At 39.2% G+C, this 23,668-nt stretch overlaps 1 long non-coding RNA gene across 1 annotated transcript; it reads right to left on the reverse strand.

Annotated features, from left to right (window-relative positions):
- Positions 1–7,259: 7,259 nt before the first annotated feature.
- LOC141405771 (uncharacterized) lies at positions 7,260–9,797 on the reverse strand. Its single transcript, XR_012413263.1, has 2 exons — positions 9,619–9,797; positions 7,260–9,538 (listed from the first exon to the last, which is right to left on the reverse strand). It is a non-coding gene; the product is annotated as an uncharacterized lncRNA (long non-coding RNA).
- Positions 9,798–23,668: the final 13,871 nt, after the last annotated feature.

The raw sequence follows: 23,668 nt of genomic DNA on the forward strand, positions 1-23,668 counted from the left end.
CAGTCTTACAAAGACAAAGGGTAAGGCGTACTACATCTGTAATGCAGTCACCTTTAAAGTTGGAAGGGCACGAGTCGGGGAAGAAGAAGAGGATGCCCACCAAACCAGCAAGGAGGACAAACCACCGAGCAATTCCGAAGAGGGGGTCGAAGCCATCAGCGACTCCCAAGAAGCACGATTACTGGATGACTCATGATTGAGGTCATCCAGATAAACCTCCATCGGAGCGAAACGGCAACTCAAGCCCTGATGGATAAAATAAACAAAGGTAAAATACACATCGGTTTAATCCAGGAACCTTGGACCGTAAAGAACAAGGTTTCCGGACTAAACCACATTAATTACCAACTCTTTTACGCTAATACAGGAAACCGACCGAGGACCTGTATTATATGCCATAAAAACTTATGCTTTCTTTTCTCCCCAGAGTTGTCAACCTCGGACGCCACAGTGTTGAAGCAAGGGAATGGTAATATATACCTCGCATCAATCTACCTGCCGTTCGACTCGCCGACATTACCACCTTCGTCGGAGCTACAGCAACTGGTGAGGAAAATCAAGCAAACAGGTAACGAAGTACTAGTAGGTAGCGATGCTAACTCTCACCACATTTCGTGGGGTAGTACTAATACTAACAAGAGGGGTCAAGCCCTTCTAGAATTTTTTGAATACTAACGACCTGATAACCCTTAACATAGGAAATACACCAACCTTTGTTAACAGAGTTAGGGAGGAAGTATTAGATGTAACAATATGTTCAGAAAATCTAATAAACGAGGTACATGAGTGGAGAGTTTCAAAGGAACACTCCTTCTCTGACCATAGGTATATTAGGTTTAAAATATCAAGGCCACCGCCGAATCCGATAACTTTCCGAAATAAATCCAAAACTAATTGGGCTAAATTCGGAAAACAAGTTAAAGATAGACTAGGGCAAGAAGTTGAGGTTTGCCTAAGCAAAGAAGATATTGATAGGAATGTCAATAAACTAACAGAGGCTCTAGTAAGGTCTTTCGAAGAAAGTTGTCCACTTCGAGAGAGGAAATCTGCCTACGAAAAACCCTGGATGACAGGGGAAATTCGTAACAAAGGCAAAGAGGTCCGAAGACTTTACAATAGGGCAAAACGTAAAAAAGCAGCTGTATTCTGGGACAACTACCAAACAAAACTAAAAGAATACAACAAAATGACAAGAAACGCCAAACGGAACTCCTGGAAGCTTTTTTGTGAACAGGTAGATAGCGTGAATGACGTCTCTAAAATTAAAAAGTTTCTATCTAAAACTCACTCACAACCAGAGCTTCTGGTTGATGAGACGGGTAAAAAGATGGAAACAGCCGAGGAAACTCTAAGCCTTCTGATGAGAACGCACTTCCCGTCGAGTACTACGGCACATACGGTGTCACCGATGGAGATAGCTTATGCATCAGAAGAAGCACCAAAAATCAACAACTTGATGATTAAAGAAGCAATAATGAGCTTCTCACCATACAAAGCAGCGGGACCAGACCAGATTTTCCCAGCCTTACTTCAAAGGGAAGTGGACTATATTTCGTCCAATCTGGTCGAGATTTTCAATGCTTGCTTAAACTTTGCGTATACTCCATTGGCCTGGCAAGAGGCAAGGGTAGTATTCATTCCCAAGCCCGGCAAGTCAAGTTATGCAATACCAAAATCTTATCGTCCGATAAGTTTAACTTCATTCTTACTCAAAACAATGGAACGGACGGTCGACACCATGATAAAGAGTAACATCCCTAACGATATGCTCAAGTACAAACAACATGCATACGTAAAAGGTAGATCAGTGGAAACCGCATTACATGAGGTAGTACACCACATAGAGAGAACCTTCGAGATGAAATTGTATACTCTCGCAGTTTGCATCGACATCGAAGGAGCGTTCAACAACGTCAGCACCGAAACGCTAATCCACTCCTTAGACGAGTTTCAGGTAAACCGGGCCTTGAGGCACTGGATAGACCACATGCTAAGGAATAGATGGATAAGCTGCGCGCTACAAGACGTAACAAAAAGAGACAAAGTTGGTCAGGGGACGCCACAGGGAGGAATACTATCACCTCTCCTATGGGTTACCACCATAAATAGTCTACTAAGGAACTTAACCGACGAAGGATTTGAACCCATCTGCTATGCAGACGACGTTATAATACTTCTTAGGGGAAAGAATCCAAATATACTCTGTAGAAGGGCCGAAACGGCTCTAAAAATAGCATACAACTGGGCTAGACCGAGAGGTCTAAATGTCAACCCGGAAAAAACAGAATTATGTCTATTCACTAGGAAAACGAAAATAGGAGCTTACGAAGAACCCGTTTTCCTAGATAAGATGATAAACATTTCTCCAACAATTAAGTACCTGGGAGTAATTCTAGACAGGAAACTTAAATGGAGAGACCATATTCAGGAAAGGGCTAATAAAGCCCACAGATGTTGGTCAACCTGCAGAAGAGCTATAGGCTCAAAATGGGGTTTCAATCCTAGGATGACACACTGGTTATACAGAAGCGTAATTAGACCGATTCTAACTTACGCTTCTGTGGTATGGTGGACAGCTACGGACAAGAAATGCAACGTAAAAGTATTGCAAAAAGTCCAAAGAACGTGCTGCTTAAGTATTAGCGGGGCAATGAGGACTACACCAACTAGGGCTTTAGAGACAATTTTATTTGTCCACCCAATAGAAATTCAGGTAAGGTATGAGGCAGCCATCGCAGCTATAAGACTTAAGTCGATGAGCGAGTGGATCGTAAGAGACCACCAAACATACCACCAAAATATATTACAGGTTACAACGGGTGAGTCAATAGATCATATTGTATCAGACCGTATACCTGAAACAATTGAATCCGCCTTGTGTGAAATTTTAATACCAGACAGGGACATGTGGATCGATGGAACCCTAGAACGGATGCCAACTGGAAGCTGTGGGTTCACAGATGGGGCCGTTCTAGGGGGGAGAACGGGTCTGGGTCTATATATCGAAGACCAGGAAACTAGAATCTCCCTTCGACTGCCGGATCATAATACGATCCTACAGGCCGAAATCCGAGCGATCACAGAGTGTCTGAACTGGTTTAAAGCTAACACAAGGCCAATCACTGTAAACATCCTAACGGACAGTAAAGCAGCAATTAAAGCAATAACAAGCAAGACGGTGAAATCAAAAACTGTCCTGCAGTGTAAAAAATCAATCAACGACTACTCCCACCATGGTTCTGTTAACATTATATGGGTACCAGGACATAAAGGGATTAGGGGTAACGAGATAGCCAACTCCTTGGCAAGGCAAGCCAGAGAGCAAGCTACGATAAGCCTAGATAATGCTAAGCCTTTAAAAGCGACGCGTCTAGAGTTAAAAGCATGGGCAGAAAACGCCCATACATCCCTCTGGAACACTGAAGAGAAAGGGAAAAATACAAAAATCCTCTGGGGAAACCCAGACCAGGATAAAACAAAGGAACTCCTGCAAATGAGTAAAAAAGACATTAGTAGACTGACAGGCATCTTTACAGGACACCTAGGGCTACAAGCACACCTGCACAAAATCGGTTGTGCAGAAAGCAGCGAATGCAGAGCATGCGGAGAGGACGACGAAACGTTGGAACACTATCTCTGTCATTGCCCAGCCTTCGCGACGCTAAGAAACCAATTTCTAGGAAATAACACTATACCAGAACTCCACCAAATTAGGGCAAGCGAGTTCAAAAACTTAAGAGATTATGTCAATGGCACAGAATTTCTTAACTGATAAATTTATTTTCTTTTCAATAAATTAAGCAATAAAAAATTTATTCCCCTTAGGCTTCCGAAATTAGAGCGCACAACAGGCCTATACTGGCTTAAGTGTATGCCCCATACGGGCATGTGGCGATTCTTATATTCGCCCCTCTTTTCAACCTAACCTAACCTAACGTCTTTTCCGCACGAAATAGAGAGAAATGGAAAAGCGGGAGTGTGAAAAAATCGAGATGTACAGGAGCCAAAATGAAGTCCAAAGAGTGAAACATCAAACAGGTGGCTTTGGTACAGGCACATCCTCCTGTAGAGACCAGCAAGGTAATCTGGTAACAGATACAAATAGCGTACTCAGGATATGGAAGGAACATTTCTCCAATCTGCTGGTATCCAATAGTAGCGAAGACGATGATACCACTCATCCAAAGCCACAAGATGGTATAGAATGTATACCGCCCGGCCAAGATAAGGTAAAAACAGCAATCAACCGGCTGAAGAATAATAAAGCAGCAGGAGCCGATGGCTTACCAGCCGAGCTGTTTAAAACCGGAGGCGACGCGCTGATAACGTGTATGGATCAGCTAGTAAGCACCATCTGGCAGGAAGAACGCGTACCCGACGATTGGAACCTGAGCATCCTGTGTCCCGCCCACAAGAAAGGAGATACGACTGTATGCTCCAACTATAGGGGCATAAGTCTTCTCCCTATTGCCTATAAGATTGTGTCAGGGATATTGTGCGTACGACTAAAGCCAATGGTCAACGAAATAATTGGACCATACCAATGTGGCTGTAGACCTGGCAAGTCCACCATTGACCAGATATTTACCCTGCGGCAAATCCTGATGAAGACCCAAGAGATGCATATCGGCACATACCACCTTTTTGTCGATTATAAAGCAGCATTCGACAATACCCTCCGATCAAAGGTATTCCATGCAATGTCTGAATTTGGTATCCCCGCAAAGCTCATCCGGCTTTGTAAGATGACTTTAACTGATACTAGGTCCTCAGTTAAAATTGGAAAGAACATCTCCGAACAGTTGAGTACCAAAAGAGGTTTCAGACAAGGAGACAGCCTTTTGTGTGACCTATTCAACATTTTGCTGGAAATGGTAATACGAGATGCAAATGTCAAAAGAAATGGCACAATTTACACCAATAGCCACATGTTACTTGCTTATGCTGATGACATAGACATCATGGGATGATCAGTAAAAGAAGTAACCGGTATCTTTATGAAGGTCGAAGGAGAATCTGCTAAAGTGGGTCTGGCGGTAAACGGTGATAAGACTAAGTTGATGGTGTCGACGCGCAATGCGTCCAACTGTGGAAGTTGGTTCCTATAATTTTGAGGTAGTAAAAGACTTCGTCTACCTCGGCACCTCCGTAAACACAAAAAACAACATCAGCTGTTAAATAAAAAGAAGAACTGTATTGGCCAACAGATGCTACTTTGGTTTAAGTAAGCAGTTTAAAAACAAAGCCACATCTCGTCAAACAAAAATAACGCTCTACAAAACACTAGAGTTGTGTCGTTCATGAACGAACCGGTTCCAAGGAACGATTCCGTGAAAAGAACGAACGGATCCGTATCTACCACATTCATTTATGTCTTTCATTTAGATCCCTGATGGCCAAGAAATTGCTGCTTACAAAATTAGCACAGAACCACCATAATTAGTTTTACACACAAAATCTACTTACACAAGCTGCGTTAGCGCAAGCATCACAAATTTGCACACACAAAACAATCAATGATTCAGTTAGCTCATATCGTTCAGTAAATCATATCATTCATATCGTTCTTTTAGCTTCTTTCGTTCATATTCAAAACCACCACCGTTCAGAAAACCAACTCCATTTTTATGCACACAAACAAACTCACACACGCTGCGTTAGCGCAAGCATCACAAATTATCACACACAACACAATCAATGGTTCAGTTAGCTGATATCGTTCAATAGGTCATATCGTTAAGTAGATCATATCGTTTATCTCGTTATTTTAGCTTCTCTGGTTCTTTTTGCTTATTTCGTTCATATTCAAAATCACCACCACCACGTTCAGAAAACCACCACAATTTTTTGCACACAAACAAACTCACACAAGCTGCGTTTACGCAAGCATCACAAACTGACACACACAAAACAATCAATGTAGAAAAGAGGAACCATGAACGATTTTTAAAAGAGAATTATGGACTAAAATGTTTTATTGAATGAAAAAGAGTCAACGAACGAAGTGAAAGACTCGGATCGTTTTGGTGAACGGAATGAAAAAGATCGATCCGCTCAATGAACGAGATTGCCCAACACTACAAAACACTGATACTACCCGTGCTGATGTATGGCTCCGAAGCCTGGGTACTTGCGCAAGCAGACATGGCAGCGCTTGGTGTGTTTGAGAGAAAAATTCTTCAAAAGATCTACGGACCAATCTGCGTTGTCGGTGAATATCGACATTTAATTAATTCTCTTTCGAGTTAAGCTGTAAGGCCTTTATAGATACATTGAAAAATTAGGAGTCTACCGAAGTCCCAAGCATCCAGCCATTACACTACGTTTCACGGGTGGTAAAACCGATCTTCAGGTGTATTAGGATGTTGTTTTTGTGGCAGACGAAGGCAAAGCTTGGAAACTAGTATATATATCGCACTTCATTAGATAAATGTATATGCGAAATTATGTCAGTTAATTGAAACTCCAAACTTTTTCTATAGTCTTGCTTGGTCGACGACGTCGCATGAACCACGAGCTGTATCTGCTATACAACGACATCAATATAGTTAAACGTATCGATATGCAGCGATTGCGTTGGCTAGGCCATATCATAAGAATGGGCGAAGATGAACCCGCTAAAAATGCGTATACATACGAACCGCTTGGCGGTGTACGCAGAATTGGCAGGTCAAGGAATAGATGGCGCAAACAAGTGGATGAAGAGATAAAAAAGCGCGGTATTCCAGAGTGCGAATCAGCAATTAGAGTGAATTGGAGACCTTTTCTTAGTTCGACCTATGGAACAAATGTTCTTAATGGGCCAGCTAGGTAAGTAAAGTAAGTATTTGATTTGTACATGTCTTCCGTATATCAATAACACTGTGTAACATTTTTAAGGTAATCTTGTTATGTAACTATGTCGGAGTGTAATGGGGAATGAGGCATACCAAGATGTCGCTGGTATACACTTGCCATTGAAGAAATTTCGGTCTAGCTCAGTGGCCACTCCTGACTAGCCATAAACCAAATTGATTCATTATTAATTCACAATCACAAACAGGATGCTTTATTTCAAAAAAAAAAAAATGGTATGATGTTGTTGTTGTTGATATGGGTACCCAAGGTGTTTGTTGGGATACCATGCCCTCCCAACGGATTTTCTACAAAATCCCCAACGAGTCTCATCGATGATGATGACTCCCAAAATTGTACTGGCTGAACCTCCCTCCTACATTACCTTTAATAAATCCTTCTTAGAGCATAACCATGTTTATAAATTTCCTTCTTCAAATATCCTTAAAGGAGTACATTTATTCATGGTTCAAAATAACAATATTCCTTATAATTAAACTTAGATTTAAGTTAAATCTAAATGTTCAACAAAATTCAAATTCATAATCAGTGAACTATATTTAATTATGCTTTCAGAAGCGTACTGAAACATACACTTATTTATCAAATTCATATATATTTAAGGTTGTCAGTCCCAACTTATATTTGCCCAATTGTAGGCGAGATCAAAAAAAAAAATATATATAATTTAAATCCTGAATACCTATCGAGCTCAATAGTAAATTTCAGAAAAGGTTTAATTTTTCAAAGATAGTTAACTAATTTCGATGGGATAGACATTTACAAACAAATTATAAATGCTTATACTGTGATAGAAATTCAATAATCAATAATTAGCAGTCTATAATCAGTTGGGATAGGGTAACAATAATGGAATGTAGAATATTAGAAAATTGTATAATCAGCGCAGAATAATCATATAGTTATGGTAAAGGGATCGGGGTAACAATAGGAGAAGGTAAATATAGAATGTAGTTAAGGTTATAGAAACCGTAAAAAAAAATGAAAATGGAAAAAAATGAGGTTATGTATTTTAGGTTAACAGACTGTCTCCAGTATGTAGCTAAAATTTAATTCTCTGACCCAAAACCGTGGTTCCGATATCATTACAGGTTCAATATGAATTTTCGTTATTTTTGTTTTTTATCAGAAAGGGGTTACTAAAAATTATCGAAATATGGCTGGCAATCTGAATCGGACTGAAAGGAATTCTGTATAAAAGCTCATTAAATCATGCGAATTTAATTGTGAAATTTCAGAACGATTCGATATTAGATGGTTGATTCCACTATTATAGGAGTAATTGAATATTAAATCACATTGATTTGAATGTAAATCGTAATCATAAATCGAATTAAAGTTCTATAGAAAATCACCATTCACTTCGGATTTGATGTCTGGTATTATCAATCGCAAATTTTAATTTGATTCCAGGATCTATAAATCCAATATAATTTCACTTAATGTCTCAGGAACACAAATTATAAATCAAATTGTATTGATAATCAAAATCGCCGAAAAGTTCTATAATATCAAAATACAGCATCAAGATCCATTCAAACTGCCTTTAATCGATTTATGATAATTCGATTTATAATCAGAAATATCATGATGGTCAGCCAAATTCACATAAATTTCAAAATTTAAAATCCCCAAAAATCTGATTGGGAAATGCTGCACATTACTGACATGACAACCATTCATATTGGTATGTAACACTAAAAAAATGTACAGTCAGAACACATAGGTATTAAACATATGGGTATATTAACGGTTAATAGACTTGGAGACAGACCGTTACACTAAAATGCATGTGTATGTATACTTGAGCACACATACATATGCATGCTATTAGGTACAGTCTCGAGAAATGCAAAAAAATGAATATAGATAATCCTATAATTATCATAAAAAGAAATAAAATAATCCGGCGGACCGTCGGTATGAGAAAGAAAAACCTAGATCTTGAACTTTCCGATCTGTGATTGGAAGGTCCAAGATGCTAGAAATATGCTACATAAACACTAATGTTAACAGGCTGGCACTTCACAATGTTTGTACTCACGAGCATCCGGCTAATAGTACTTATCTGGGAGATTTCCAATAGCTGCATAAAGTACAGGATGGTTTCTAGTTGGCTCGAGTCACTATTTGTGGCTTTCATGAATTCTGCCTTAAGGTTTCTTGAGGAACTAATCTGGTTATGGTGTGAAACTGCAGGGCAAAAATGTCTTGATTCATTTAAAAGGTCATAGAAAAGTTTCCAGCACTTTCCATGGCAATAATGATGTAGTGAATTGATGTTGTTTCTAAGCAGGGTCATGTAATGGTGATCCTGGGACTGTCGTCTTCACAGTGGAACACATGAACAAAAGCTTGGATACCATGGACAGTCGGGCACAAAAGGATTGACATCAAACGGCAGAAAATGGGAAAAAAAGCACTGTTTATGTGGCTGCCAATAATTTCATTATTTGCAGGTTATAATTTGCAACAGGAAATTTCGAGGTCTTTGGGTGGCTGGCGATTACGTATTGTGGTAGGATATTATTAACCAAATGCCACTAAAATTCCTTACAAAAACTTATGCCGGTTATGTGTGGAAAACGCCTGATTGTTTGGTGAGGTTATGGCTGGTGGTGTCTCGGCATTGCATGCTGAGCAACACGAGGTGCATCAGACATATCTACCATCAAAGGAAATTCTAGAAAAATGAAGAGAAATTCATTTTTATATAGGTGTTGTTTTTTTCCTTCCAGACTTGTGCATCTGGTTAACACTCACCTTTAAGAAGCGCCACACAATTAGAATGCAACACGTTTCCTATTGGAAACGTTTTCACCCAGCCACAACTTTAATTTTATTTAATTTTAAAAATGGCGTCACAAAAAAAACTATCTTTGCAAATTTAATTTTTCTTTCCTTTGTCTAACCGGCTGCTGTTCGTTTTTGCAAATGATCGCTTGTTAGGTTGGGGTAGGTCGAGAAATGTCGACTTTCGTGTTTTGCATGCAATGTTGCCACATTGTCATGCGAATATGGGTAAGGCGGAATAACGTTAACTGGGTGATAACCTTGCGCACAATCAAAGCGTTCTATACGCGGCGACTTGCGCCTTGAAAACTTATAGCTAGTTTACATTTATGTAATCCACTCGCTTTCAACTGTCAATTCGTAAATGTAAACCAACTATTAGGGTAGGTTAACATAACAAACCCGAACATGTTGGCATAGGCCTGCCGAAGCCACACTGATTCGGGAAGTTAACCGAGATATGTTAAGGTGGGGAAGAACCGCGACCCTGATAAGAGTCAGCAAAAATATCAAAAGAAACGAAAGCCGGGCAATTACTTTGTTGGCACCATGTGCTGTAAATCTTTCGCGTGATAAACGCCTATTTTCCTTCCTTGAAGGTCTTCAATTTCATACAAGGAGTTTCCTACACATCTGGCAACTCTGCACTTTACAAACTTTTGACATAACTTTGAATTAAGATGGCGCGAAGCGTCACTTAAAACAAAATTGCGCCTAAGTATTTCCTGCCCCGGTTTGAAACTGACGTCACGAGTCCTAGTGTTATACCGAGCCGCAGATTTTTCAAAAAAATCGTGGATATTCGTTTTAATCTTTTCGCGGACTAAATTCAAAATATCGTGTTTCGGGACTATTTCAATCATACCGTCTTCTAAAACTCCTAGCTTGTGTGCTAAATCATAAGTGCTCGCGTGTGTAACCATGTGGGTGCCGAATAATGCGAAATACGGTGAACAACCAAGTGTCGTGTGAAAAGTGGACCTCAAAGAACATTCTATGGACGATATATTTCGGTCCCAATCGCGTTGGTCTTCCGAAACATAAGTTCGGATCGCCGCGATTATAGTCCTATTAACGCGCTCCGATGCATTCGCCTGTGGCGAATACACGGCATTTCTAATCGGTCGGCATCCATATTTATTTAAAAAGGAAGAAAATTCGGTTGAAGTGAACTGTTTTCCGTTGTCGGAATGTACGATCTGTGGCACGCCAAATTTATGAAACACCTCGGATTCTAGAAATCTTATCACGTTTTTCGAGTTCGCCTTGGCTAATGGCTTCAGCAAAACGAATTTTGTCAGATGGTCGAGTACGATAAAAATATAAGTGTTACCTAACCTCGATCTCGAGAAAGGTCCAATGAAATCGATAAAAATCTTTTGAAAAGGCCTATCGGTAACGGTTTCGGTTCCCATCTTGGGTCTTAAAATGTGATTCGGAGCTTTGGATTGTTTACAAACAATGCAGTGGTTAATAAAGTTTCGAACTTGTTGAGCCATCTTAGGCCAATAAAAATATTGCCTCAGTGCCGCGATCGTACGTCCTATACCACAATGACAATTTACAGAAGAAGTGTGCGTCTTTTTAATAAGTGATTCGGTTAAAGAACTTGGAACCCATAGCTTCCAAATAAAATTTTCATGCACTGGTGTGCCGTCGGAAGGACTAGTCTTTTTATAAACGAACGAATCTGAAATTTTTAAGTCCGGTAGACTATCGTGGTTTTCGTTTACCATGTCTATCAGTTGTGTATACTCCTCACTTTTGAAATCGGGCGAATTTAAGTCAATCAGTGGTTTCTCATCTACGAACATATTAATTTCATCGACGTGCAACCGCGATAAAGTGTCAGCGACAACGTTCTGAGACCCTTTACGGTGCTGGATGTCAAAATTGTACGCCTGGAGCTTCAAACTCCATCTTGCCAATCGACCACTGAGGTCCTTCTGTCCCATTAGCCATTTCAAAGCGCTATGGTCCGTTACAACAGTGAAAGGCATCATTTCTATAAAGGGACGGAACTTCTTTATAGCACTGATAACGGCCAAGCACTCCCGCTCAGTGACGCTGTAATTTTGTTCCGCTTTGGACAACTGAGCGGAATGAAAAGCAATGGGACGTTCCAGACCTGCAGCGTCTAATTGGTACAAGACCGCACCTAAGCCCAGGTTGGAGGCGTCGCATTGGACGTAGAAACGCTTGTCGAAGACTGGATGACTTAAGACGGGGCTGGTAGTCAACGCTACCTTTAATTTATTGAAGGCTTCTACAGCCGAACTGTCAAACGAGAATACTTTGCCCTTTTTCAAAGTAGCTGTGATTGGTGCTGTTATCTCCGCATAATTCCGGATGAAACGACGAAACCACGATGTCATGCCTAGGAATCGTCGAACTTCCCTGGTGTTCTTTGGAATGGCGATCTCAGTAATTGAATTGATTTTAGACGGATCGGGTTTTAACTTCCCCTCACCAACGATGTATCCGAGATATTTCAATTCCCGTCGACAAAACTTCGATTTGTTCAGATTGATGGTCAGGTTCGCCCTAGTTAACATCTCGCCAACCTTGCGAAGAAGTTCGACATGGGTCTCGAAGTCCGGTGAGACTACCAGCAAATCGTCAAGGTACACGAAAACTTTGCTCTTCAGGTCCGGTGAGATCACCTTATCCATCAGCCGACATAGCCGCTGGGCTGCGTTACACAACCCGAACGGCATGACGGTGAATTGATAATGTGGTCTCCCCGGCACTGTGAACGCAGTTTTCGGACGGCTTTCGACTGCTAGGGGAACCTGCCAGAACGCATCTTTTAAGTCGATACTGGAAATGAAATATGTATCCTGAAGCCGACCAAGTAACGCATCAATAAACGGAAGCGGATAAGCATCTTTAATTGTTAATTCGTTTAGTTTGCGTGCATCTAAACACAGCCTGTTTTTCTCACCTCTCCGAACCAGAGTGACGGGAGAGTTCCAGGGACTTGTACTGGGTTCGATTACGCCAAGGCTCAACATTCTATCTAATTCCTTGTAAATCAAAGATTCGACGGCTGGAGACACGGGATAGTGGCGTTGTTTAACGGGTACCGCGTTACCGGTATCGATAACGTGCTCTTCCAAACATGTCTTTCCCAGACCATACTTCTCGAAATCTTTGAATGTTTCTTTGGCTTTCTCAAGGGCAATCATTTGATCGTGAGACAAAACATGCATGTCAGAAACTTTAATCTGGGGATCAATATCTAAACTGCTGACTAGTTTTGGTGCAACCTTGAATTCCTTCCAGAAATCTACACCACAGTACATGGCGTTTTCAAGTCCCGGAATTAAATAAATCTCCATGCTTTTAGTCTGTCCATCATATGACAGATCTAATTTAACTTTCCCCTTGCATGAAACTCGTTCGCCGCTAGCTGTGCCAACTGTACACTTAAAAACAGGGATAATGTCCAACTTCAACTTTTCAACGAGGGATAAAGAGTCTTTACCTAAGCAGGTAACACTAGCACCGCTATCAAAAAGAGCTAAAACTGATACTCCATTAACAAGAACTTCTCTAAATGGTCGAGGATCATTGGATTTAAAATCAGAAAATTGAGCAGACGATATTGATAACCTTTTAAGTCGCCTACGTTTATATCGCTCACGAGTCTTCATAATACGTTTGGAAACAAAAACAGTGGTATCGGCAGTTATTTCGGAATTGAAAATTCTATCACGAGTCTTCATATAATTGGCCATACGAATATGAAATGGCAAGGTCAAATCAGGTTTGGTTCTGGCTAAGTTATTGGAAGGTCTGGGTAATACTCTACATGGATCAGAAAGAATTGGATCTGTAGGCGTGGAAACATCAGTAGAGGCTAGTCAATCCACTGTCTGAGTAGCTATGGATTCGGACTTAGAAACATTAGAACGACTAATTTGTTTGCAGTTATTGCATTGTGGGGTGGTAACCCCTGGTGATCCGCAGCGGAAACAAAATACTGAACGATGAGAACTGGAGCAATTCTTAAAAATGTGGCCATTGCTGCCGCAATTCCAACACCGTGAAGGCTCATTTTTGGAAACACCAGTTGGCTTCTGCCGTAAACGCAGCTCCTCAACATCATGGACTAAATCATCAAAATCAGAATCGTTAATTTCATTTATCATTCGAGGGGGTTGGTTGGTCCTAAATCTCATCGACGATTCCCTTTCCAGAAATTCCTCAGCTTTCCTAACTTCATTTCGGAATTGTTCCACCGAATAAAAAGTGCCACTAAATGTTAAATGGGCAAGTTTGGGTTTCAATCCAGCTTTGAGGATGTCTATAACTTCAAAATCTTTCAAAGGTTCCCTTAATTGAGTACGCAGATTATTTATAGCGTCTATATATTGTGTAGCAGACTCATCTCTCCCTTGCTTCCTGTCCATAATCTGCCTCATTACGTCAAGATTTGATTGAAAACGCTGGAATTCCCTAACTATACACAGCTTTAACATCTCCCAGTTCAAATTTGGATATTGACGGATCAGACCCCAGTACCACTGGCAAGGACGGCCTTCCAGTAAATGATGAAATTCATCAACCAATTCTTGTTCTGGGCAGCCATAACTATTTCGAAGCCTTTCTACTCGAAAGATGAAATCTTCGACATTTGGTGTCTTTGGGGTAGCATCAAACTTAATGCCCCACTTACTGAGATATGGATACCTGGGCCTACTAAAATCTTCCCTATTTCGATTTGGAACTTCCTGGTTTCTACTACCCGATCCTGCATGTCTGGTATCGGTTTGTAGTGGTGGCAAATCATGAGGCCAATCAATGCTCTGAGAATGTAGTTCTTGTCTGTTAATAGGATTAGCTGGAGGAACGGAAGATTGAGAAAAAGCAGCTTGAACTGCAGCAGCAACCGCTTTCTGCATTTCCTTTTTCATGGTTTCAACCATTGATGCTTGGGTGGCCTCTAAGGCGGACTGAACTACCTCAAGAACTCCTGTGCTACTAAGCCTATCAACCTGATCTTCATCATTGCCACGAATAGTCAAAGGGCTAAAAGAAGGTCTGGGAATTGTGCTTGGTTGCTCATTTACTTGCGAAAGAGTAGGTGGGCTTGCAAATTCGTTTGGTGTAGGCGGATCATTGCCATCAGCGCTAGCTGGGATACCTGATCCGGTACCTGGTTCTGTTCCAGCAGCTTCTCCCACTGCTTGACTTGTCGACCTGGTAATAATGCCGTATGTTTTTGGCTTAGCACCCGTAGCAGGCTGCATGATGTCCCACAAATCAACAAAAGTTACAAAAAAAATGTTCTTGTACTACTCAGTCCAACAAGAAATTTCAATAAAAAGCTCAAAATCCAAAAATGTCTTCTCTAATGACCGACAGGTTTTCAAAAAGGTAGGTATGATACCATAAATTCAACAAAAATACCAAAGATATATAGATGAAACAGTCAATCACGGTTACTGCCTTAAGGTTCCGAAAAGTCCAATATAGAAAATCTCATACGCAACAAAACTCAATATGAAAATTTAAATGGTTCCAACAGGTCAGGTATTTCGAAACAAGATCGAACCAAAAAAAACAATAAATCTTGCAAAGTTTCTCATAAGCAGAAAAAAAAAATCAAAAATCCTGAAAAACAGAATAAATTGAGGCAGTAGATTATCTAGGCTGTGGTAGATCAGGGTTAAAATTTGTAAGTCCGGGTAAAATTAATTCGAATAATATTCGAATCAGAAAAAGAAAGGTCTTAGCTGGTGAAGGAAAAAAAAAAAAACAAAATATAGGACTTCGATAGGCTCTTCAGTCCTCTTCGCCTACCCCTATTGTTCTATGAGGTAAACTGTTCAAAACGTAAGAGTGATTGTAGCCGGTTAGAATTTCCTCAAAGAGTTTCTCGAGGTCTCTTCAGTGTATCTTTAGTTAAGCATAGAACGGCTTTCTAAAAATACACTGGGAAATCGACAACCAGACAACAATCAGTCCTACGGAAAATGCTCCAACTCAAGGTTGAGCGCTGCCGTCCGAAGGCTCTCCAGACTAACCGCCCCTACAACCTTAAGGTACTTCAGCTGACATCGAGTCGAACTGAAGACCAGTCTTCGGAAACAGTTAGTCCAGTTCTGTGTACACCATGTGTGTACGTGAAAACAAACAGAAATATACTACTACTTAAAGCCTGTATATTTTAAGAGAAAGAACTAGCAATCAGTAGTCTGAGCCTATCAAACCCCTCCTGCAGTCTTATAATCAAAAAGAGAAAAACAAATGTCTTGAGGGCGACGACCCTATGCCTCACGCAATCGGAAAAAGAATGGTAATTAGTACCACGGTAGAAAATTCCAGCAAAGTGAATAGTAAATCACTATCACTTCTGAAAAATCTGACCAAAACTAATGCACCACAGATCCCAATTGAAATCTCGAAAGGTTTCACCAGGTTCCACGACGATGCTTCACTTCAATTCTCAAACCAGAAACAGGAAAAAAAAAATTGTCAAAAGATGTTACTAGTGCAGGTGCCAGATAAAAATGAAAACTAATATGTCTTAAATGTGCCAACAATCGAATAAATATCAATAATTTTATTTTCAAAAATTTCCAGAAAATTATTTCCAATAATTGATGATCAGAATTTTCATAAAATTAAAGGTAATTAGTAGAAGGTTAAGGTATCAGCCAAGATAAATAAAAAAAATCAACGACAACAAACAATCATTATCATCTTCCAAAAGCGCAGTCAAAATTTTCCCCAAAAATTTCAATTCTAATAAATCAATATATTAAAGCATCTATAATATCGCAAATCATGCAAATGATCATAAATAATCAACTGCAGATGACAATATATTATAAAGCTTTAAAGAAAATCCAAATATGAATTTAATAACGCAGAAGTTTTGTCACAAAATTGCAGCTTGACATAAACTCAGGCTTGCAAGACGACTAAAACCCTTTTCCTTTAAGTTGACATTCAAGAAATGATGTTAAAATTTAATTGACCTTAAGTCGCAATTGGTATGTTGTAATATAACAACAACTCAAGACATACTGAAAACCAATCAAACAAAAATTCATACACTTAATGTTTAGGAACAATTCCCATTGATGGGAGTTGAACCTAAGACATCGGCTTATACGTTGGGCGCCATTGTTATGACATAAACTCAGGCTTGCAAGACGACTAAAACTCTTTTCTTTAAGATGAAATTCAAGAAATAATGTTAATATTTAATTGACCTTAAGTCGCAATTGGGATGTTGTATTTTTTTTCCTTCCAGACTTGTGCATCTGGTTAACACTCACCTTTAAGAAGCGCCACACAATTAGAATGCAACACGTTTCCTATTGGAAACGTTTTCACCAAGCCACAACTTTAATTTTATTTAATTTTAAAAATGGCGTCACAAAATAACTATCTTTGCAAATTTAATTTTTCTTTCCTTTGTCTAACCGGCTGCTGTTCGTTTTTGCAAATGACCGCTTGTTAGGTTGGGGTAGGTCGAGAAATGTCGACTTTCGTGTTTTGTATGCAATGTTGCCACATTGTCATGCGAATATGGGTAAGGCGGAATAACGTTAACTGGGTGATAACCTTGCGCACAATCAAAGCGTTCTATACGCGGCGACTTGCGCCTTGAAAACTTATAGCTAGTTTACATTTATGTAATCCACTCGCTTTCAACTGTCAATTCGTAAATGTAAACCAACTATTAGGGTAGGTTAACATAACAATCTTGTGCAAACAATTTGAGCTGTATATTTTTTGAAAGTACAGACCCAGACGACAAAAAACCCTAGGTGGGTTTTGTTGTGTCAGATCCAGCTTGGATTTTATGGCACCATCTAAACATGGTTAAATATTGACATTTTAAAGCAATTTTGGGCTATATCTCTAAAACCTATGTGAATCTTCATCTGACCTCTGAAGCAAGTTTGTACATAAGGGCAAGAATAAAATATTTGGAGAAATAATGAACTCGAAAATTTATTTATTGAAACAAATTTTATAAAATATCGAAAATTTCCATAATTTGTATACATTTAGCACCATATCTACAAAACCGTTAATTTGTTCTTAATGTTTTCAGAACATGGCATTGTTGTAAAATGCCTCTATCACGTTGTTTTCAGCATATTTTTCAACTACGATTTAATAAATCTGCCAATATTGTGGTGAAATCCGAAATGCAAGAATAAATTGTTGGTGTGCACTGTGTTTGAAATACGTGTTGTAAAATATATGATGCAAAATACCACTAAAACAGCATGAAGTAAAGGTAAGGTCACATTAGGCAAATATTTGCTCCAGGGACCGGCAGTGTGCGGCAGGGACGTAGCCAGGATTTCATTTCGGGGGGGGGCCCACCTGACCAAAATTTTGAAAGTTCATGTTAGCGAAATTTTTTATTTAGCAATGATGTAAACCTTATTTTAGACTTATATTACTGATGAAATAATTTTCAATACTATTTTTAATTAAAATTACGTAAGACTTCTTCGCCAATTTCCCCTTGCTTTCAGAACTTTTTTGACAATATATCATAGTTAATATATGTTCAAAACAATGGATATTAATAATCGCGTATATTTTTTTTGGTGTATCATTTATCGAATCAGTGATATCACTTCGGTAAGACCAAAAAAAGAATATACAATCGGAAACCCTTAGAAATGTCTTAACAAAAAAACTCCAAAACACGTGACTTTTTTTTGTGTTTTATTACGCTGCGGTGTCAGAATATGGTCAATTTTTCAATTTCGGAAATTCAGGTGTCCAATCGTTGTTATTGTCATAAAGAAGCCATTTGCAGTTATTTCCCTAAATATATTTTGGTGCCCAATCGTAGATCTTATCAGAAAGAATTTCTGAAAGTCGACAGTGATTTTCTTGATAGAGAACTAATCCTGAGCAATAGTAAGTGTAACCATCATAAAATTCTAGCGGGTATGTAAATGACAAATTCTGTCAATAGAATAATTTAGGCGTCCAATCGTCGAACTTCACTTATTGAAGTTCTGGTTTCTTATGGTGGATCTTCTCATAAATTGATCAGAAACAAGGAAATCTCTCGCAACCAGACTTGAATTCGTTCAAAATGAAATTCTGGCGTTCAATCCAATGTATTCATAGGCATACATTATTTTAGCAAAAATCCATAAACACAATTTTTCCCAATCTACATTTTTTTATACTCTCAGCCTTTAGTCAAAATGTGCTTCATCGAAATAATTATTTTAGGACCAAAGTGTGTTTGGAAGAAATCTGTTTCAGAAAACTTAGTGTCGACTTAGCTATCTTCGTCCATCTGGATGGCTGCCTGGAGAGCACGATAATTCTCGAACAGATCAACCGATTCGGTCCAAAATTTGGCCTTCGTAATATTTTGTCCAAATTTTGATCAACTTCGAAGATGGACCATACCGATCCACTCTTTCAGTAACCTTCCACTGAGTATTTCAAAAAATTTCAGAGAAGTGTAGTTTAGGGCCTCTCTGGATAATTTTTAAATATGCCTGTGTAAGATTAAGACCTCAGTAGTCATGGCTTCATTTCCTTTATTCTAATAATTTAGTTATATGTAAAAACATGAAATAAATAAAATTATAAATAAAAATACCTCTCTGGAAACGCTTTGCTTTTTCGCAACAAGTGTTCTCGGGATCCCTATTACTACAGTACCAGTTTTTCAAGGGCAAGTCCATACTTCCAGAGAAAATAGCCCGAAAGCTGTAAGGAACACCTACGGCTACCATGCGTAGTGGCTGGTGCGCAAGACAACTTTTGAATCGGTTACTGCGTTGGTCCAAACTTTGTTTATCACAATATTTCTGCGAGCGTTATATAAAGTTCGAAGATAGTGCTTTTCGGTATACTCCTTCTGGTATTTTCCCCATGACTTCAAGACTTTTAGCTAAAGTTGTATGCGCGATTTTCTTAACGGAGCAACAGATTTGGTCCAACTTTTGGATTTAGTAATATTTTGTCCAAACTTAGTTTTAGCACAAAACCTTCAAAATAAAATGTTTATACCCTCAGCATTTATGCTACAGAGGGTATATACACTTCCATACGGGCAAAATGTGAATCATCGAAATAATGGTTTTAGACCCTAAGTATGTTTGAACGAAGTGTGTTTCAGACAATTTGGAGTTGATTTAGCAATGTCCGTCCGTCTGTCTGACTGGTGCGCACGATAACTCTCGAACGAATCAACCGATTCGGTCCAAAATTTGGCTTTCGTAACATTGTCCAAACTTAGTTTAAGTTCGAAGATGGGATATATCGGTCCACTGTTTCTGGTACCTCCCCCACAAAAGTTCGAAAATGTTCGGAAAATTTGTGCGCACGATAATATACGCACATTGAAAAATTTCTAATAAACTTAGATGAGATTCCAATATGGACTCAATCGGTCCACTCCTTCGAATACCTCCCACGCAAAATTTCGGAAAAGTTCAGTTTATGACCTGCTCTCGAATCGCTTTGATGTTTGTTGCAGCAACATGCATTAGCAGTCTCAATTATGACGGTAAAAGTTTTTTCTGGGGCAAGTTCATATCGTATCGTAATATTTCTTCGTACATTAGGTGAATTTTGAAGGTGGTGCTTATAGGTCCACTCCTTCCGGTCCTCTCCCACAGAAGTTCGAAAATATAGGCAATATCTCACATACGGAGCAGCCTATTTTGTCCAAACATTGGAAATCGAAATATTTTGTCCAAACTTACTTATGTTCAAATTTGGGATATCCCCCTCAAATTTTTGACCTTTAATCCAATCCATATTTTTGTCGGTTCATACGCCCAAAAATTTGAAAACCCCCCAAAATACATAAGCTTTTTTTGGGGAACAAAGTATTTCCTGAAAAGGTTGAAAATTATACTGTGACGAACTGAAATGACTGGTGGGCGCAATATCTTTTAAAAGGAATAACTCCCAAAATTAGATCAACTTCCAAAACAAACTATGTCGGTTCGGTAAATTTCTTCAAGTACCTCCTCCGCAACAATTCTGATCAATGATAAAATTCATATTTCGTATACGTCCGAAAATGGCTACACAATTCTGAAAATCTCCTAATACATAGATTTGTGTTAAAGTATTTCGATCTGTCCATAGATCAGCGTCGCCCATAATATTTCCATCAATACTAAAGCATGTGTGTATGCATGGGTGAAAAAACAACAACCACATGACGTTCATCGTTTGTTTATGTACACTGTACGAGAGATAGAGAAGCAAATGCAAAAACAACTCAGTGGGCGCCCTCACTATACTGTCATGCAAAGAAGCGCGTCCCTGCCATAGATGAAAGTTTCAGTTCCTGTCCGCAAAGCCGACTGATACTTGTTGTTTTAACGAAGAAGTGTCTGTTTCCGATCAGTTTTTTGATTTCGTTTGTCATCACAAAGTCCTTTGCCGAAGAAGAAAAAAGGTTCATTTTTGAAATGTGCATCCGTTGAAAGTAGTTCCTAAAATAAAATTCAAAGAGTAATCGACAGAAAAATCCTTGAAGATGAAATTAAATGTAATTTTGAAGCATTGGAAATAATACGCAATAAATAATATATAAACATTGGCCTCAAGCTCAATAATCTTGATTTTATTAACATTCGAAAAGGTAGAACAAAAGATAAAAATACGACAGAAAATTGTTTCTTGTCCAATAGGCATATACTAATTTGTAGCAAAGACACCAGTTTCAAATAACCTCAACGACGACACTGCGGTGGAACAGAAATTATATCATAAAAAATGGTTGAAACAGTTTTTTTGCGTGAATTTGCAACGATTTTATATTTTATTGCTGTATTGCTCTTATCAAAAATTTTTAAAACAAAAGATCGCAAGAATGTTTTTCTAGATGTTGTTTATGAGCCAAAGTATTGGACGTAATATGCTACAAACGTTCAATAAATACAAATAAAAGTATTGTTCTGAATTCAGTAACACTCAATCTAAAATTACGATTAAACGCTTAAACAACGCCTTAAAACTTTACAACAGCTATGACGAATATTGCTCAAAATGCCTAACTTTTTAATTATTTTTATATTTTCAAATATGTTGAACAATAAGTATACCAATGTAGTTAAATAATTCTTTGTAATACGTCCTCCAAATAATTTACATATTTCTTGACAAATTTAAAACAGTTTGAAACGGTCCACTGTATATATTATGTAAATATTTTATTTAGTATGTTAAGTTAAAACTCCTGAATTAATATGTAAACGTATATAGTAATTTAAACATTAATGTAAACCTAGGTTAAGAAAATGCAACCCTGAATTGAATTACAAGTTAATTGGAAAATACAACCATGTCTAGACGACTTTCGCGCTTCTCATACCGAGCAGCTAAGCGGAAGAAAATTCAAAGAATTCGCTCATTCAGCAAACTCCATTCTAACGCGTTACATAGTAACTATCAGATAAGTTTGCTCAGAGTAATAATAAAAGTGTTCATTTGAAATTTAACTCTTCGGTGTTTTCGTTTAATGTACAAGTTGAGAGGCAGAACTGTTTCATTGGCGCCCAACGTGGGGCACAACAAGAACTGTTTCATTGACGCCCAACGCAGTGGCCACGGACAACGACATTAAAGCCGAGGAAGAACAAAAAGCCGATAGTGACGAGTACCTGTCTGGAGACGAAAGTATGGCGCAGTTTACCGATGCACAATTCCAACAACTTATCCAGGCAATGCGTAGAATTGGCCGTGCTGGGTCATTTGCGCATTGCACTGCTCGCTTCAAGGGAGAGCGAGACGCCGCCGTTGTTGAAGAATTTGTGACAGCGATAAGTGTGTACAAGGAAATTGAGTCGATTACAGATGCAGATGCTGTCAAAGGGCTACAACTTTTATTTGAGGGTTATGCTGCCAACTGGTGGATTGGTGTGAAACATACAATCACCACATTTGATGCAGCAATACAACTAATCAAGAAAACATTTGCACCACCGCTACCTGATTGGCGCATTTTCGCAAGCATTGTTGAGACGAAGCAACAACAAAACGAACCCACAGACTATTTTGTGTGTAAGCAACGGTTGTTGTTTGCACAGTTGGCCGTTCCTGTGTCTGAAGAGGTTCAACTCAACATTGTTTTTGGATTGCTCAATACAAACATTAGAGAGCATGTGCGTAGAGAAAATGTGGAAACATTTGAGGATTTGCTGTCTACCTGCAGAGAAGCTGAGTTGACGCTGCTCGAAACACACAACAAGGGAAAACCAAAGTGTGCGACAGAGTTTATGCGCTGTCGCTTCTGCCGCGAAACTAATCACAGCGAAGGTCTGTGCAAGAAACTGGAAAAGCGAGTGGCACACCAACAACAGCAGCAAGACGAACATGTGAAGACTCAAGTGAAGCAAGAACAAATGCAAAATGTGAGCAATACGCAGCAAGAGATAAAGCCATTTATTGCTTGTTATGGATGTGGAGCGCCAGGAGTTTTCCGAGCAAACTGTGCAACATGCAGCAACAGTAAAAGTAATGGTACCCAATCTTTTTCTTTCAACACAATTGATATGGAATTTGAAGATGACCGCAGCGTAAGGTATCCCTTCACCAATCCCAATCCTGTTGACTGCCGCATCCAGGAAGAACCAACGAAAACTGAGAATGTATCAAAGTTCGTCAAGTTCGTGGAAGGTAACAAAACCAATTTGCATCTACCGTCAACCACCGAATCTGTATCTTCGATGCCGTCGCAATCTTCATCCATTCCACTGTACTCTCTATCCAATCAAGAAAATGTAGAGGAAGTGCATCGAAACGACACAATATCTCCATACCGATCTCGTAGACAGAAGAAAAAGGAAGGAGCAGAAGTTCCCTTAGCCGCTATTACTCATACAACGATGATAAAATTACTCCAGGGGGAGTCACATCAGTCGCCGGTACCTCTTCCAAACAACGCCGACTCCGCTGCAAGTCGAAGAGGATTATATCTGCATTACCCACCTTTACTCCAGGGGGAGATCCAACAGAAGCAGCCGTTCCCTCCTGACAGATAGTCCAGTCT

The sequence above is a fragment of the Musca autumnalis genome, unplaced genomic scaffold (assembly GCF_047663935.1).
Source record: "Musca autumnalis isolate F117 unplaced genomic scaffold, ASM4766393v1 scaffold_5, whole genome shotgun sequence".
Classification (NCBI taxonomy): Eukaryota; Metazoa; Arthropoda; class Insecta; order Diptera; family Muscidae; genus Musca; species Musca autumnalis.